Source organism: Lissotriton helveticus, chromosome 6 (genome assembly GCF_964261635.1).
Source record: "Lissotriton helveticus chromosome 6, aLisHel1.1, whole genome shotgun sequence".
In the NCBI taxonomy this organism is placed as follows: domain Eukaryota; kingdom Metazoa; phylum Chordata; class Amphibia; order Caudata; family Salamandridae; genus Lissotriton; species Lissotriton helveticus.
This window is the reverse complement of record NC_136067.1, coordinates 784,267,132-784,284,568: the sequence shown is the minus strand read 5'-3', so window position 1 is coordinate 784,284,568 and position 17,437 is coordinate 784,267,132.

Genomic DNA, 17,437 nt, shown 5'->3' with positions numbered 1-17,437 from the left:
TGTGAGAACAGATAATGCTGTACCTTCACGTTCAGTAACGAAAAGTGTAAAAGGCTTACTGTAGTTCGGTGTAGCTAGAACTGGAGCTTGACATAGGGCTTTCTTTAACTCGTTGAAACTAAGTGTATGTTCAGATGTCCAAGGGAGGACAGTCGATACGGCTGCCTCCTGTGTCGTTAACTGTATCAGTGGCTTGGCTAGAAATGCATACTGGGGAATCCATTGTCTACAATAAGAAGTAAGGCCGATAAAAGCACGTACCTCCTTCTGGGTTCTGGGCTGGGGAAGACTCGCTATTAACTGGATACGGTCGGGTGTCAACTGCCTACCCCTCTTGGACAGTAAGTGTCCTAAGTATACCACTTGCTGGACACAGAATTGAAGCTTCGAAGGGGACACCTTGTGCCCCATCTCGGCTAGAAAATACAAGACTGTAAGTGATGCTCGCTCGCAAGCACGTTCAGAACGGGCTGTGATCAGTAGATCATCGACATACTGGAGCAGGGCAGTGTCAGTTGGCATGTGAATGTTGTCTAGTTGTCTCTTAAGTGCCTGACTGTAAATACTAGGACTTTCTGTGAAACCTTGAGGAGCGCGTGTGAACATATAGCTCCTTCCATTTAAACAAAATCCGAAAAGAAACTGGCTGTCTGGATGAATAGGAACACTAAAAAATGCATTCTTGAGGTCTATGACAGTGAAGAACGTGGCTTCAGAATCAATGGCTGTTAATAGGGAAGAGATATCTGGGACTACTGGGTACTGAGGAATAATACATTTATTAAGCTCTCGTAAATCAATCACTAATCGATATACTGGGGGTGCATTTGGATCAGTACGTTTCATGACTGGAATGATCGGAGAATTACATACGTTGGAGTCAGTTTCTACAACTACTCCTTGAACAATGAGCTCGTCAATAATTTTGGATAAGGCTGCTACAGCCTCAGGTGGCAATCTGTACTGTCTGATTCGTGGTAACACTACACCTGGTTTGAGAGTCACACGATAGGGTGTGATTTGCATATAACCTACATCTGTTGGACCTTGTGCCCATAAATGCTGCGGAACATTAGACAATCTCGAATCAAAATCTCGTAATACATAGTGACCCTTAAAGTCACGTAGGAACAGACGTATTCCCTCTGGGGAACAGCATATGACGGCACCTAATTCTTTCAGTGTCTTAATGCCTAATAGATTTTCTGGACACGACTTAGTAAGTAACAGATCAGTAGTACGGGACAATGGACCTACTTCTAGAGTAACTGGCTTTGAGATCTCATTAACTATGGGTTTTCCTGAAAATCCAAGGGAAACATTTCTTGAGCCTGAGAGCGGAGCCCCTGGAACTTCGGCATGACTAATTGTGGTCCTACTTGCCCCTGTATCGATCAAAAACTTTCTGTCTTTCCCTAATACTTGACTGTGAACATAGGGACCTTCTTGATCTACAGGTATCTCGATGAGAGGCAAGCCTACCTCCCTCTCTAGGCTGTTTCATGAATATGGCTGATACTCTGGATACTCGGACTGTGCATACTGGTACATCTGTGATGTGACATGCTGTGTGGCAGCAATAGGCTGCGGTACTGTAACTGTCTGTTGTGCATTCTGTGACTGAGGAGTCTGTGAAACTTGTTCTTGTCTAGGCGGACGTGGTCTTTCTTTAGTCTTACCAGTAGCTATGTTATGTTTCAGAACTGCACACTCGTTTATAAAATGACCTGGCTGTTTACAATAATTGCAGTTCCCTTTAACGGGAGCTGCAGGATGACTGGCTTGATTCGGACCCCTCTTCTGACTGTCTTGAGGAACAGATTGTGCAACTAGCACTTTCATTTTCGTGTCTTTCATACGTTTTCTTTCGTGTTCTTGCTCTTCTCTGATTCTATTCTGGTGGTATTGGAGCATCTGGAGCATCTGGGACGGAGTATTTGCTTGCCAGGTGCTTTCGACTTTCAAAACTCGATTTTTAATTTGTGGACTTGAATTCTCGACTAATTTAGTAACGAAAAGGTGAGGGTATGACTCACTACTTGTCTTGAGACCACTGTTAATACTAAAACATTTTTCAAATCTAGAATAAAAATCACTAATATCTTCGTCTTGTTTCTGTTTACAGGCTGAGATTGCATCCCAGTCTTCTTTTCTAGTTGTCAATAATCTGGGTAAAACTTGAATCAATAATTCTGGTAATTCTTTACATTTATCTCCAAGACCGGTACCTGGTACTCGAGCCTTGTCTTCAGCTTCTAGAGCTGTCCAATCGATCTTTTTCTCTCCCACCTCCCATTCTTTTTCCTTTAACTTTTCATACACCCCTGCGGGTAACAGGACCTTTAACATTTTAATGATATCTGGGTAAGTGTATTCTCCCATACGGAGCATGTCTTTTAATTCTCTATGGAACCCTGCTGGATCTTTGTCATGACAGGGAATTAATTTCTTCATTTCAAGAAGTTCCATCTTTGTTATTGGAGTGTATACAAACACTCGTTGCATTTCGCCACCCGTCCCTCTGACTGGGTGGACTTCTCGTAACGGATTCTGTCGGTCTATGTAGAATGATTTACTTTCTGGGGGTGAGACATGAACAAAATGTGGGTTCAAGAACGTTCTATATTTGTGACGCTGTTCTAGAATGACACTAATTAAATCGGTACCTAGACCTCTCCATTTGTACTGGAGTAACTCGTTCAGGATATCATGTAACGGACCTGGATCAGAGTGTTGACCCTCATACAGAGTAATGAGGTGCTGAATCATATACATACCCACCAGTCGTTGCTCGGCTGGGGGCATTTTCAGAAACATTTGTGCCACTATTTCGTCTGGAAAAGTGGTAGAATCAGTAATCCATCGGACTGCTGATCGGGCTAGTTCTTGTTCATGCATGGTACTTAACTCACTATAACCGATTCGTGATTTCAGAATGTGATCGGTAGCTTGAAATACTTGTTCTAGAGAACCTTGTTCTGGTGCTGAATGATGAAAAATAGACTTGGGTTCTAGGCGTAAATGGCGATCTGGAAATCTAGATTTTCCTACATACGCTATTCTGGCGGGATTCTCGTCCTCTTCTTCTTCGGGATCAGAGATACTTTCTTTCTCGCTTACTTGTGCTGCTTTACGCTGTTCGTGTATCTGTATTATCTCTTTACGGATTTTCTTGTACATACTCTCCATAGCACCGACGGTCTTGTGCTTACCCTCGGCTATATTATCACTCCACCTTGTCAGGATTCTCATTTCGGCGGAATCTTTAGACGGGTAATCTTGTTCTCTTATTAGACAATTGATCAGGAACTTTAATATCATGAGCTGGATCTCGGCTTTCCTTTGAGACATAGTCTCGCTAATACTTTCTGGATCATCCCCTGTACGGATGAAACGATATATTCTGTCTAGATCTTCTTTCATATTCGGTAAGGTGACTAGATACTCGGCCACCTTTCTTACGCGGAATGAATATAAAACCATATTATCCTCGCCTGGGACTGGATCATAGCAACATTCGGCAAGGGATTTTCTTATTTCTGCAACAGACTGATACCTAGGCGTACGCTGTGATGCTTGTGCATGTAATTCGGCTAACGTTAAACGCTTGTGTGGCGGCGGGGTTTGAGGAGGACCTCCTCCTGCGGCCCCTAAACTGGAGTCGTCTACTGAGGCTCTACGTCCTGGCAGAGTGGGAAATGGAAATGCAGGCTGGACTTGTATGACAGGCTGGACCGGGGGTACCGTAACAGGTACTCCGGTGTCTGGAGAAGCGGGAAGTGCCTGATTTACAGGGACTGGCGGAGCGCGAACAGGATTTGCATATTCTGGGACTGTGTCGTCCAAATAGGACGAAATAAAAATATCAGCTGCGGTCGGTTTGTGACGTAGCTTGGTCGGAACTAATGGTGGCGGGAAATTACTAGATACCTCCGGGGTCGCTTTTGGCAAGCCCTCGGCAAGAAGAGGATACATACCCCTAATAAGGGCATGCCTCTGTCTGTCTGACTGTTCGGCTTTGACTCGTTCACCTATCTCGATTAATTCTCTTTCTTGGGCTCGTTCTTGGGATTCTCTACTTAACTCTGACTTTCTGACTTCCTTTTCCGTTCTTTTATGCGCTTCTTTACGCCATAACTCGATGGCATCTTTCTGTGACTGTCTGGCTTTCTTTTTCCATAATGCTTCTTCTACTCGCATGATACATTCGGCATCCCATGTACCCGATACGGGCCATCTATACTTTTCTTCTAACTGTTTGGTATACTCTACCCATAAATCTAGATATAATATGGCGCTTATGCCATGTTTCTGATACATAAAATGACCTGGACTGTCCCTCGGCGGAACAGGAACTGCTTCTTCTAATAAACCCCTTCTAGTTTTTAACTGACGTAACTTGGAAAATATAGGCATGACTGAACTGTAATCTGGACACAATACAATATACAATGAAAACACGAAATCACGTCACACTCATACCACAACATTAAAATACATGAAGAACATTATAAATAACAGTTCGAACAGAATATGACCTGGAATACTGAGAACAGAAATACAAGAATTTTCTCGAGAACGGAACAGACTAGAATTACTGGATGCACTGCTGTAACAGTACGGAACATACCGGTCCCATAAAGGGGCGCATCAAGACCCGTATCCACCTAGGTGAACACTTCGTTTGTGAGTCTGGGCACCACCAACCCACGGACCAGGAGTCAATTTAGATTGGTCCTGTCTAGATACTACCCCAGCAATGGTACTCACCGGGCAGCACGGAACGGAAGGCCTCGGACTGGACTGGACTTCTACGACGACGAACTATGAACTTCGGACTTCAGTTACGGGTGGGCCTCCGGATACCTCGGACCTTGGACTCTCGGCTTGGGCTCTGGTCGGGACTCGCCGCGTTCCTCCACCGTCTCGTTTGGATGCTGGACCACCTCCTCCGTCTCCTCCGTGGGCCTGAGGGATACTTGAAGCAGAAATATCTGCCAGTGCACGGTATGGTTCCGTCACGACTGCAGAGGGTCAGGGGGTCGGCGTGGCTTCACCGACGCGTGGGGAAAGGGCAAGTCCCTGTTCGGGCGCCATTATGTGGTAAATAAATAAATAATACCCTATTTTTGACTAGGCATATAGCATAACAGATAGCTCAATAAATAAGAGTCAAGATTCGAGGTAGTAGGAGTTTGCAGGTTTATTACAGCATAAGGACAGGATCAGGACAACCTGCATAGGATGACCCAGCAGGGGAAAAGAGGCCCAGCAGCTGCTGGGGCTGGGTCGGGGATGAGCGCGCTAACTTTTAATAACAATACATGAACTTATATACATAGCGCAAACACATAGCATTACATTGCAGTAGGCGTAGCAGTGGGTGGAGCAGAAGGCGTGACGCGTAGCAGTCGCGAAAGATAACAGTAAAAGTAGGTGTAACTGGGCGTATACATAGACATGTGGTGCAAACGTAACGGAATATGTCATGAATGGGGCGGAAACATAGGAGGGGGCTACCTAAGGAGCCGGGACCTCTAACCTGGTGGTGTACGCAAACTGGCAATGACGTATTACTAGGAGAAACTGGGGGCTATGAACTCTGTGCTAGGAGCAGAGACTAAAGTCTGGAGGGTCGGAGCGACATGTACCTAAACCCTATCTAGTATCTGATGTTTAGGGAACATGTTGATATAAACTAGAAGTCATGAGGGGAGAGGCTAACTTGATTCTAAGACTGGATCATGCATTATTCTACATGTAGTGCGTGATGGAGAATATTAAATGACCATTAAATACAGTATTTCTCTAACATGGAGACGAGAAGGCTAGACAATGACGGAAACTATTGATGCAGTTCAGTAGCTTAGGAATGCAGAGAAGGAGGACTAAACTGATAGCTGGAATCATAACATACTCTTGGCAGACTCAGAGGCAGAGCCAGGCTGCACCGGGCACTGCGAGGCAGGAAGTAAGTGAAGGGTCGAGGATACAGGTGGGGGCTGTATCGCTCCTCAGCGAGACTTCAGGAGACAGGAGCTGAATCTGTGGTCCGGGCCCTTTTGAGGCCTGGAAACGGGGACTTTATAATGGAATAACGTGCACACTGAGAAACGTGGCAACGTAACTTTACATAGGCCTGATATTCGTAGTATTCACGAGGACTGGAAACTAGCATACTAGAGGTGGACACAACTGTAATTGCGTCATTAATCGGACATGGGGAATAACATATGCATATTGGTCATGCACACATAACATATGATGGATGAGGCGTAGGGACACAGAACATGGCAAAATTTACTTTTCCACAGCACGACCATCTTAAAGATGGCAGATCTGCCCTGTATGGAGAGCGGCATCCTGGCCCATGTCTTGAGATCTTCGCGTGTATGCTCCCAGACCGGAGTAAGATTGCGCTCCAGGGCCACGGACGTATCCTCCGTGAGGTATACTCCAAGATATTTCACACCATCCACAGCCACCTGAAGCCCATCGGCCCACTCACCCAGTGGTTGCGGACCCCCTAGAGTCCAAAGGGTGGACTTCCCGGGGTTCATATAAAGCCCCGATGTTTCTCCAAAAATTAGCAGGATCCGCATTATGCGAGGCCCCGAACGATCCAAGTTGGTGAGGAAAAATAGCACATCATCGGCATATAGGGCTATTCTATCCGCCACTCCGGTCGACCACTGGAAGCCCCTCAGTTGGGCATTAATCCGCACCCACGCCGCGAGCGGTTCCATAGCGAGTGCGAAGAGGTATGGGGAGAGGGGGCACCCCTGCCTAGTCCCCTGCCGGATACTGAAGGAGCGGGAGATTCCACCACCGACACGCACCGCTGCCGTCAGGTCCGTGTAGAGGAGCCGTATGTATGCCAGGAATCTGGGACCCAGATTCAGGCGGCCTAAGAGAGCAAACAAATACGTCCTGCTCAGGAAGTCGAACGCCCTATCCATGTCTGCTAATAGCAGCGCTGCCCGCTCCCCCAGAATCCCCCAGGCCAAGATCGCAACCTGGGCTCGCCTAATGTTATGTCGAGTGGCTCGCTGAGGCATAAAGCCGGCCTGGTCCGGGTGGACCAAGTCCGTGATATGAGGGTTGAGTCTATTGGCAAGGGCCTTCGCCAAAATCTTGGCCTCAGTGTTAAGCAGCGAGATAGGTCGGTAGGACTCGTGTTTCTCCGGAGGGCGCCCCGGCTTCAGAAAAACTACTATCTCCGCGTGTCTCCAGTCTGGAGGGAGCGTACCCTTCTCGCGTGCCTCCTCGACGACTGGCCGGAAGTGGGGTGTCAACTGCGTTGCATAGTGTCTAAAAAATTTGCACGGGAACCCGTTCAGACCCGGCGCCCTGCCCGGGTTCAGCTCGCCCAAGGCCGTTGCCAGCTCGTCATCCGTCAGCGGCCGGTCCAGTGCCTCGCGAACCTCATCCGATACAGCCCGTGGCGGGAGATCATCTATGAAGCGCTGCACCATGGCGGCATCCAGTCACTCCCGGGGCGCATACAGGGTCTCGTAGTAGGAGGCGAAGCTACCTGCCACCGCGCCGGGCTCCCCCAGCGGCTCCCCGTCCGGGGCGACTATCAGGGGCAGCGGCTGTGCATGCATCATGCCCTGACACAGGTGATGGAGCATTTTGCAAGACTTATCCCCCCATTGGTATATGCGGCTCCGTGTGGCTAGCCAAGCCTGACGGGCCTCATCCAGCAATATTGACGTATATTGCTGTTGCGCTAACACCAGCTGACGCCTTGCCCATCCGCCATCTTCCCCGACCCCTGTGCTCCAGATCTTCCAATTCCGCCTCCCGCCGCACCAGGCCCCTACGCTTTTCCCTCCGCGCTGCTGAGCACCACGAGATATCAATACCCCTCATAGTTGGTTTCATGGCCTCCCATAGCACTGCCGGGGATGCCATGGAACCCACATTGGCGGATAGGAAGTGCGCAAGTTCGCAAGTAATGTGGGCACGGTAGGAGGGCTGCATTAACTGCCAAGGCGACAGGCGCCACCTGAACGGCTGCCTGGTACGCCCAGTGTCGATTAGCACCAAAATCGGAGAGTGATCAGAGAGGGCCCGTGGCAAAATGTCAGCCGACAAGAGCCTTGCGGCTATTGCCCGTGGAAGGAAGATGTAGTCCAAGCGCGAGAACGAGTCTCGCGCGGAGAAGTATGTGTAGTCCCTTCGCGCCCCTCGCTTGAACCTCCAGGAGTCAATCCAGTCCAACCCCATGACCATTGCCTTCAGTCGGGACACCTGCCCCATCCTCCCTACCACCTCGCCCGCAGCGCCCCGCCATCTGTCCCACGATGCATCCATGACGTCATTCCAGTCCCCCCCCACGATCGATAGGGCCGTAGGCATATCAACCCATAGGGACATCAGTTTCTCCACTAGGGCCCATTGCAGTGGGGGCGGCGCATACACACTACCAAGTATAACCACCTCACCCCCAATCTCGCCCTGTACGAACACATACCTGCCCTGCGCATCTAGCCATGTGCGTCTATGAGTAAAGGGGACTCTACAATGGATCAGAATAGCCACGCCCCTCGAACACCCCTCGTAAATCCTGCATGGAAGGCCTGTGTGAAACCATTGCGCTGGAGGCAGAGCGCCTTAGTACCCAATAGGTGGGTCTCCTGAAGTAGCAATATATCAGTTCCCCTGCCCTTGGCCCAGGTAAAAACAGCCCCTCTCTTCACCTTATCCAACATTCCTCGCACATTCCAGCTCAGTATGCGTGTCCCACTGGGACCTAGTCGAGAGACCCCAGTATCAGACGACATTTACGTAAAGGCATACATTTCAGACATATCGCACCACAAGTAGCAACAGCAGCACCCACCATGGATCGGAAGCAGCACATCACGCACAGACCCTTCCCCTGAACCAGAACAGCCCCAAACCCCAACAAACACCCCCCCACCACCCCACCCGCACCTCCCAAACATGGAAGCACCTGCCGTGGTCGGGGAATGGCCCTGGCCCCAACGGAAGGCCAGGGAACACCCCCTCCAATGGATCCCCTTAGCACAGCCCATATCGAACTAGGCCGTGAGCCCTTCCCAACTTCGGATAAGCGTGGCCTCCAGCCAAGCTAAAGTGCCCCGGTCAAAGATAGCTTTCAAATGGATGGGCAAGTGTTCTGTCTACCCCACAGTCAGGGCACATCTTCATTAGCCTCCTGCGTCTCCTCGTTTTGGCATGTTTTGGAACACGATTGTGAGCTGCGATTCGATCGAGACCTGCCTCGGCGCTTGCGTTGATCTTCAGGGCCCCTACCCGAGGGGCCCCCGGTCGAGGAGTTAGATTCACCGCCCCTTGCCGTGTTGACTCGCACCCTGACGGTCTCATCCGTCCACTGAAATACGGCCTCCGTGGTATCAAAGAAGAGGGTGCGGGACTGGAAGACAACCCGCAAGCGAGCCGGATATAGTAGGGCATAGGAAAGTTTCAAGCCCCGGAGGCCTGCCTTGGCCGCGGCGAAAGACTGTCTCTGTTGTTGCACCAATTTCGTGTAGTCCGGGAAGATCAGAATAGGAGAGTTCTCAAACAGAAGCTGGCCTTTTAGTCTCGCCTGTTTCAGGATAGCGTCTCTGTCAGAATAATTCCGCAGTTTGGCGATCATGGAACGGGGCGTTCTCCCACCGGGGGTTTCGGAGTCAAGGCCCGATGAGCCCTCTCTACCACGAAGCAACGCGAGAGGGTATCGGCCGGCATCCACCCCTCCAGCCATTGTGTTAGGAAGCGCTCAGCATTGCCCTTTTCGCAATCCTCTGGAAACCCCAGGAAGCAAAGATTACTGCGCCTGGCGCGTCCCTCTGCCTCCTCCGCTCTCGCCACCAGTCCTTTCTGCGTCCTCTCAAGGGCACCCACCCACTTCTTTAGGGTAGTCATGTCGTCCTCCACTGCTGAAATGCGCGTCTCCGCGCCCGTTATGCGTTCTATGGCGTTGCGCAGGTCCTGTCGAAGGAGCATAACATCGGAGCCCACTGCCCCAATCTTGGCATCCAGGGCATCCCTGGACTGCGTGATCAAGGCCAGGAACGCTGCATTGTCCGGCACCGGGGGTTGCGTCACTTTTGCGCCGGCGGCCTCGGTAAACTTATCTATGGAGCCTTGCTTGCCCTGGTTTCCACTGCCACCCCGTGTCATGGTGCCACAGGGGAGTGGGTCCTTTCCCCGGCCGTTCACAGTTAATGCCGCTCAGCAGGCTACACCTGCAACCAGACCCCCAGCGGCAACATCGCGCTGCTGTTTCTTTCTGCCTATTCATTAGGCGCTTGCCATTATAGCAACTCGGGGGCATAGTTAGGCTTACCTGCATATTAATTGTTTTTCACCCGCATTTGGCGGGACTTAGGTAGTGGAGTCCCCGGTTGTGGTGCTCCGACCGCCATCTTGGGTGGGTGGTGACGCTTGGGCCACTTTCAGGAGCCATATTGGTCGGGTCTAGAGGCTCTAGTAGCCGGAAGCCCGCGCGGCGTAATACTATAAATAAGTATGGGTGAGCAGGCGCGCAGCGTATGCGCACAGCGGACGTGCTGCAGACGCGCCAGAGGTGCACCAGGGGTAAGCCCGTTTGCGCCCGTTCACGTCCCGGGTGCTCCCGGTGTGCTCGCTACGGCTACCTCTTCTCTGGCAGATGCTTGTGAGGACTCGTACGTTTTACTGAGTCATACCGACGGAGGTGAGCAACATTTGTCGACTACATCTGTCCCTGGAACACTTTCCTGTGGACTGCTAAATGTCCGCTCTCTTGTAAAGCATTATGCTGAGATTGCTCTTGTAATAGAATCTTTACATCTGGACATATTATTTGTAACCGAGACTTGGGTTAAGGCGGATTGTGGGGTGGAACTCGGCTGGGCTTCCCCACCAGGCTACCTTATAAGACACACTCCCCGAGTCTCTGGTAGGGGGGGTGGAGTAGGTTACATCTTTAGAGATTCAATCTCTCTGTCGCAGCTGGTGGTAAAAGAAGTGCCGGGGTTTGAGCTTATGGGCTTTTCCATCACAGCCCAGGGCGGTACTCTGATAGCAGGTCTTCTATGCTACAGGCCACCCTCTTCGACAACAATGGCCCTTCAGTCACTGGTTGATCTGATCTATGACCTCTCAAACTCCCATGCTAAATTTTTGGTAATGGGTGATTTTAATCTCTGGCCCTCCGGCCCTCAAGATCTAGCCTATAGAGAACTTTGCCAAGCGTGTAGTAATATTCAACTTGGACAGTTGGTTTTGTCACCTACTCACGCGAAGGGGCACATTCTAGACTTGGTATTAGCCGAGAAGGAGCTAGTTGTAGTGGAAGAGGTCGTGGATCAGTGTTGGACCGACCACTCACTGATTAGTATGTCTATTGCTCTGCCTGCTTTGTTAAAACCAAGCAACCCGGGTGGCACTAAGCTCAATCGACAGTGGTCTCGCCTTCTTAGGGAGCCGACTTGACCCACATTACTGCCCAGGACCTTTTTGGTGGAGGATAGTGTGGATAAGCGCTATGCTGTCCTTTGCCAGCAAATTGTGACATCATTGGACGAGTTGGCCCCTCTACGAAAGGTGAGGGATAGGCCTAGAGGAGTTAATGCCTGGTTCACTGAAGATCTTGGACAGTTCAAGCTCCGCTGTAAACAGGCGGAGCGTACTTGGAGGAGAGGGTATAGGGAGCTGGATAGGGCAGCTTATAAAGCGGCCCTGCAGGAATATAAGCTTCAGCTAAGGAACGCAAAAGCAAAGTTCCTGGAAGACGCTTTGGCGAAGGCTTCTAATAAATCGCAGACCCTGTTTAAGCTGGTTAATAATTTATCTAATCAGTCTTGTGCAGTACCAACTATTCCGGCTTCTCAGGAACTCTGTGATTCTTTGGCCCTCGCGTTTGAGGAGAAAATCAGGACCATTCTGAACGGACTTGCAACATCCGGACAGTCTGCGCCGTCTTCATCTACCCTGTCGGAACTCCCATGCTATTCGGAATCCGAATGGGCTGATAACAAGGAAGAGCCTTTCCAGCTATCCAGCTTCCCTATTCCCTCGTTGGAGGAATTTTGCGCTTTGGCCAACTGCGTCTCCTCAGGCTCACCGCTTGACCCAATGCCACATAAGATCTGGAAGGCCTTCCAAGATGAGTTGTTTCCCCCGCTCTATTCCATCTGCTGCCAGTCGCTGACCACAGCCTCAGTTCCAGACAGCTGGAGGTTGGCAATAGTAACACCATTGCTAAAAAAAGGCTACTCTGTACCCTCTATGCCCAGCCAACTATAGGCCCATTTCGCTTTTACCATTTGCGATAAAAATAATTGAGCAGTGGGTCACGAGAGCCTTGTCCAACTTCCTGGAAACAAACTCCTGTCTGGATGCAGCCCAATTTGGCTTCAGGCCGGCCTATGGCACCGAGACCGGATTGGTCACCGTGTTGGACGATCTACGAACGCGTGTCGACAGGGGAAAGTCAGCATTTTTAGTGCTGCTTGACATGTCGGCCGCGTTCGACACGGTGGACCATGAGGTTCTACTGGGTCGTCTTCGGAGCGTGGGAATAACTGGTCTGGCGTTAAGTTGGCTCACATCTTACCTCTGCAACAGACAGCAAGCTGTGGCGTTACCACCTTTTCGATCAGCCACACGACAGGTGAGTCAAGGTGTCCCCCAAGGATCGGCGGTCAGTCCGATCCTTTTCAACCTATATCTCCGACCCCTGATAGACCTGATAAAGTCATTTGGCATATCAGTCATCAATTATGCCGATGACACTCAATTGATTTTCTCATTTGAGGGTACTGAGACAGTTTCGAGGGACACCTTCCACCGCTGTATGTCGGCTACAGCAGAGTGGTTGCGAGCCAATTCACTCCAATTTAATGGGTCAAAAACGGAGGTACTTCATTGCTCCCTAGACTGTCTCCCCCGCCACTACCAGATGACTTTTGGCCAACCTCTATTCCAGGCTCGGTGGAGGCCGCGAAATCGGCTCGTAACCTGGGAGTTCTGTTTGAACCTAACCTACAGCTTGACGCCTCTGTAAATAGGACTGCAGCGACCTGTATGGGCTTGCTCCGTGCCCTATGTAAGATCTTGCCACTACTTCCCTGGGAACCTAGAGCCGAGGTAGTGCGTGGTTCTATTCTCAGTAGGTTAGACTACTGTAACGCACTACTTCTGGGAGCCCCTAAGATTTTGATCCTAACGTTGCAGAGGATTCAAAACATGGCAGCTAAATTGGCTCTATCTCGTCCTTACTCTGCTTCTTCATCCACTGAACTGGCTGATCTTCATTGGCTACCAGTCCAGCAGAGGATTGCCTTTAAGGCTTTGTGTCTTGTCTTCAGGGCTCTGCATGGACTAGGACCGATACCACATAAAAACCTTTTCTCTTGGTATCAAGCTGCCAGACTTCTGAGATCCTCCTCGGCGTTCCTGGTGAGGATTCCCAGGATTTACAGAGTGTGGATGGGCGGCCGCGCATTCAGTTTCGCGGCCGCCACGTTATGGAACACCTTACCTCTGACGTTGAGGAGTAGACAAGATTTGCCCTCTTTCAAAAGGGATCTTAAGACCTACCTGTTTCCAAGAGCAATGTAATGCACCCCACCTGATGATTAGATTGGTCTCAGCGCCAGGATACCCTTTGGGTGACAGTTGCGCTTAACAAGCATTAAATACAATACAATACAATACAACAAGGTGGCCCAAGGAAGGATGTATTCACTGTAGGCCGTATGGGCTCTCGCCGGGAGGGGAAGGGGGGCCCACCACGCAATCCACCGCACGCACAACTGACACCGGGGTCCGATCCGACCCCCGAAATGTGGCTGGGCCCCACCGACCCCGGGAGCCCCCACTGTCCGGCCACCCAATGCCCTCCACAGCAACTTGCACGCTCTGGCCCCGCCCTCCTCCCAGTCGGGCCCGGGTCTCTTGGGAGGCGTGGCAGAGAGCCGTTCAGGAATGCAGGCCAAGACGAGTCCGGGGCCCGACACAACCCCCCATATGGCCACGTGGTACTGCAACTTCTCCTCCTATCCTCCCGTTGGGCCCCACACTGACCTCGGTACTCTGCAGTCTCTCGCCAGGCCCAGGGTGGACTTCCGACAAGGCAGCGCCGCTCTCCCACTGCCGATGGCGACTCCGTTCGTGGGCAAAATGGCGGCCGCGCCCCTCAGCCCTCTCTGCAGCAAGGGCCCACCGAGCCCGCTCCACCGCCGCCACCCGCGCCGGAGCTCCAACAGCGCTTGGCGCAGGCTCCCCCGCAGCACTCGGCTCGGCCCTTCTTGCCTGGCAGGACAGTCGGCAAATCAAGGTCCCGGCTCCACAGGCCGCACCACCAGCCCGGCTCGCGGCTCCATCTCCGGGGCGCCTCACCACCACAGAACACAATGCAGGTGGCACCGGCCGCAAAGCTCAGGCATCCCGGTGTCAGGGAGTGGACCCAACTGCAGGGATCAAGGAAATGTGACCGGGGTCAGGATATTCGTAACAGGATGAGGTGTGTATCACTTACAACGCAACTTTTACGTCGTAATGCTGTTACAACGCAGCTATTACAACGCAGGATCCATTACATCGGATGTCATTACAACGCATGGCATTACATAGCAGATGGTATTACAACGCATACCATTACATCGTAAATATTGGTAAGTATATAATTTTTTTTATTTTATTTAATATTATATAATTGATTTAATTATTATTAATTATAAATAAAAATAAATAAAAATATTTATTAATGTATTTAAATATTATAAATTAAATTTATTAATTTAAGTAATTTTTAAAATAAGTATGAGTATAGAAGTATATGTTTTGGGAATAATGAAGTATATGTTTTGGGGTGTTTGGGTATTTTTAAGTTTTAGAACAGGGTTTGGGTTTTGGGGTACAGGGGTGTTTTTAGGTTTTAGGGCAGGGTTTGGGTTTTGGGGTACATGGGTGTTTTTAGGTTTTAGGGCAGGGTTTGGGTTTTGGGGTACAGGGGTGTTTTTAGGTTTCAGGGTAGGGTTTGGGTTTTGGGGTACAGGGGTGTTTTTAGGTTTTAGGGCAAGGTTTGGGTTTTGGGGTACAGGGGTGTTTTTAGGTTTCAGGATAGGGTTTGGGTTTTGGGGTACAGGGGTGTTTGTAGGTTTCAGGGCAAGGTTTGGGTTTTGGGGTACAGGGGTGTTTTTAGGTTTCAGGGTAGGGTTTGGGTTTTGGGGTACAGGGGTGTTTTTAGGTTTCAGGGCAGGGTTTGGGTTTTGGGATACAGGGGTGTTTTTAGGTTTCAGGGTAGGGTTTGGGTTTTGGGGTACAGGGGTGTTTTTAGGTTTCAGGGTAGGGTTTGGGTTTTGGGGTACAGGGGTGTTTTTAGGTTTCAGGGCAGGGTTTGGGTTTTAGGGTACAGGGGTGTTTTTAGGTTAAATTAAATTAAATTAAATTAATTATATTATATTAATTACATTTCTTAATTAAAATAATTAAATTAAATACATTATTTTAAATAATTTAATTTAATTACAATCAAAAAAATATTTAAATTAAATTAATTTAATTATATTAATTAAATAAAATTAATTACAATTTTTATTAAAATTAATTTAAATAAATAAATTTAAATTTATTAAATAAAAATAATTACTATTTTAAAATGTATTTTAATTAAATTAATTTAATTAAATTAACTTAATTACATTTTTTTTAAAAAGGTATACTTACCTATACTTACGATGTAATGCCATGCGTTGTAATAGCATCTGCTATGTAATGACATGCGTTGTAAAGGTTTGCATTGTAATGGTTCCTGCGTTGTAAAAATTGCGATGTAACGGTCTGCGTTGTAAAATAACGCGTTGTAACATCATAGATCCCAGGATGATGATCGGCTGGTCGGAGCTCCGGCTCTACACGACCGCCATGTTCGCTGGTCAAGCCACGCCCTAAAGAATCCAGTTTTGACTTCAACTTTTCTGACAAAATAATAGTAGCTTCTTCATGCTCTATTCTATCAATAGCTTCCAGTTTTATAATTTTTTCATTTTCTAACTTTAACATTTTTTCATTGAATATTGAACATTCTTGCAGACTTGGCATCAAGCATATCACTGATTTCTTTTCTGCAATTTTTCTATATATATTATCTGGGAGAATATTTTCGTTTGGTAACAAATTTGGAAGTAATTCTTTGCCATGTTCACTCACTTTTCCAATTCTTATATCTTCAAGAATACTTTTATAATCAGCATCCTTTGCCTGTCGCATATTTGTAATGAGTTCTGAATATTTGAAATATGACCAAATATTAACATTTCAAATGCTTCCCAGGCACTTTCTGGTGTCTTCATGTGTAACTGTTTTAAATACTGGCTGTCCTTTCACAGGAAAAAGTTGTAGTAGATCTCCAAGAACTATGACTAGTTTGCCTCCAAATAACACATCATACTCTGTTTTAAGGATTTGTTGCATTCTTAAATGCACAAAGGGAAGCATTAAATTTGATACCATGCTTACCTCATCAATAATGAAAAGTTTAATTTTTTTCAAGACTCTAGAAACTTCACAACAAGCTTCTCCAGATAGCTTGTGGTATTCTAATATATTTTCATGCTCTACTGGCAGCATCAATAAACGATGTAAAGTAATCCCTTTAACGTTATGTGCTGCCAACCCAGTTGGAGCAGTAACAACACAAGAGAGTGACGACTCAGTTCTTTTCTGTAGATAAGTTGCAATTCCTTTAATTAGAAAACTTTTTCCAGTTCCTGCTTCTCCACTCACGTACAGTCGGACAGGTTTAAATGACGTACATGAGCACTCTTTTTTCTCGTGATATAAACCATGCTCAATCTGTTCTGTCACTTGATCGTATATTTGTTTTTGCTCAACATTTAGTTGTTTTTCCAATTCTTCTAAGTTTATTACATCCTCTTGAGCTTGTTGCATTGCTGTTTCCACCTCATCCATGGCAGTTGCTGCTTCATTTTGGATAATTGGTTCTCCTAGTGGTTCCTGACTCAACGAAGCAGAACTTTGACTGTCTTGAGAACTGTCTCTAGCAATCTCTAATGCAATTGTAGCTTCTTGCTGTATTTCGTCGTTCAACATTTTCAGATAATTAGAAAGAACAGGACATTCTATAGTATTTTTGGTTGCGTTGAATGAATCTTCATAACTGTCAAAATCTCCAAGTAGTTCCAGTTCTGTACGCCATGGCTTAAAGAGTTGCAAAAGAGCTAAATAGTAAAATTCCCTTTTGTCAGGAGTTTCGCAACTCAGTTTTCGGTGATTAATCAAATGTCCTTTTCTTTGTTTAACTAAACATCCTTCAGATCCAATCACAGTATATACTCTTTTATTGATATCTTCTGTTATATTCCTCTTAAAAGTATAGCTTTGCAGTACTTCATAGAGACAAACGTTCTCAAGATGATTACTTCTAATTGGATAGTATGTATCCAACATA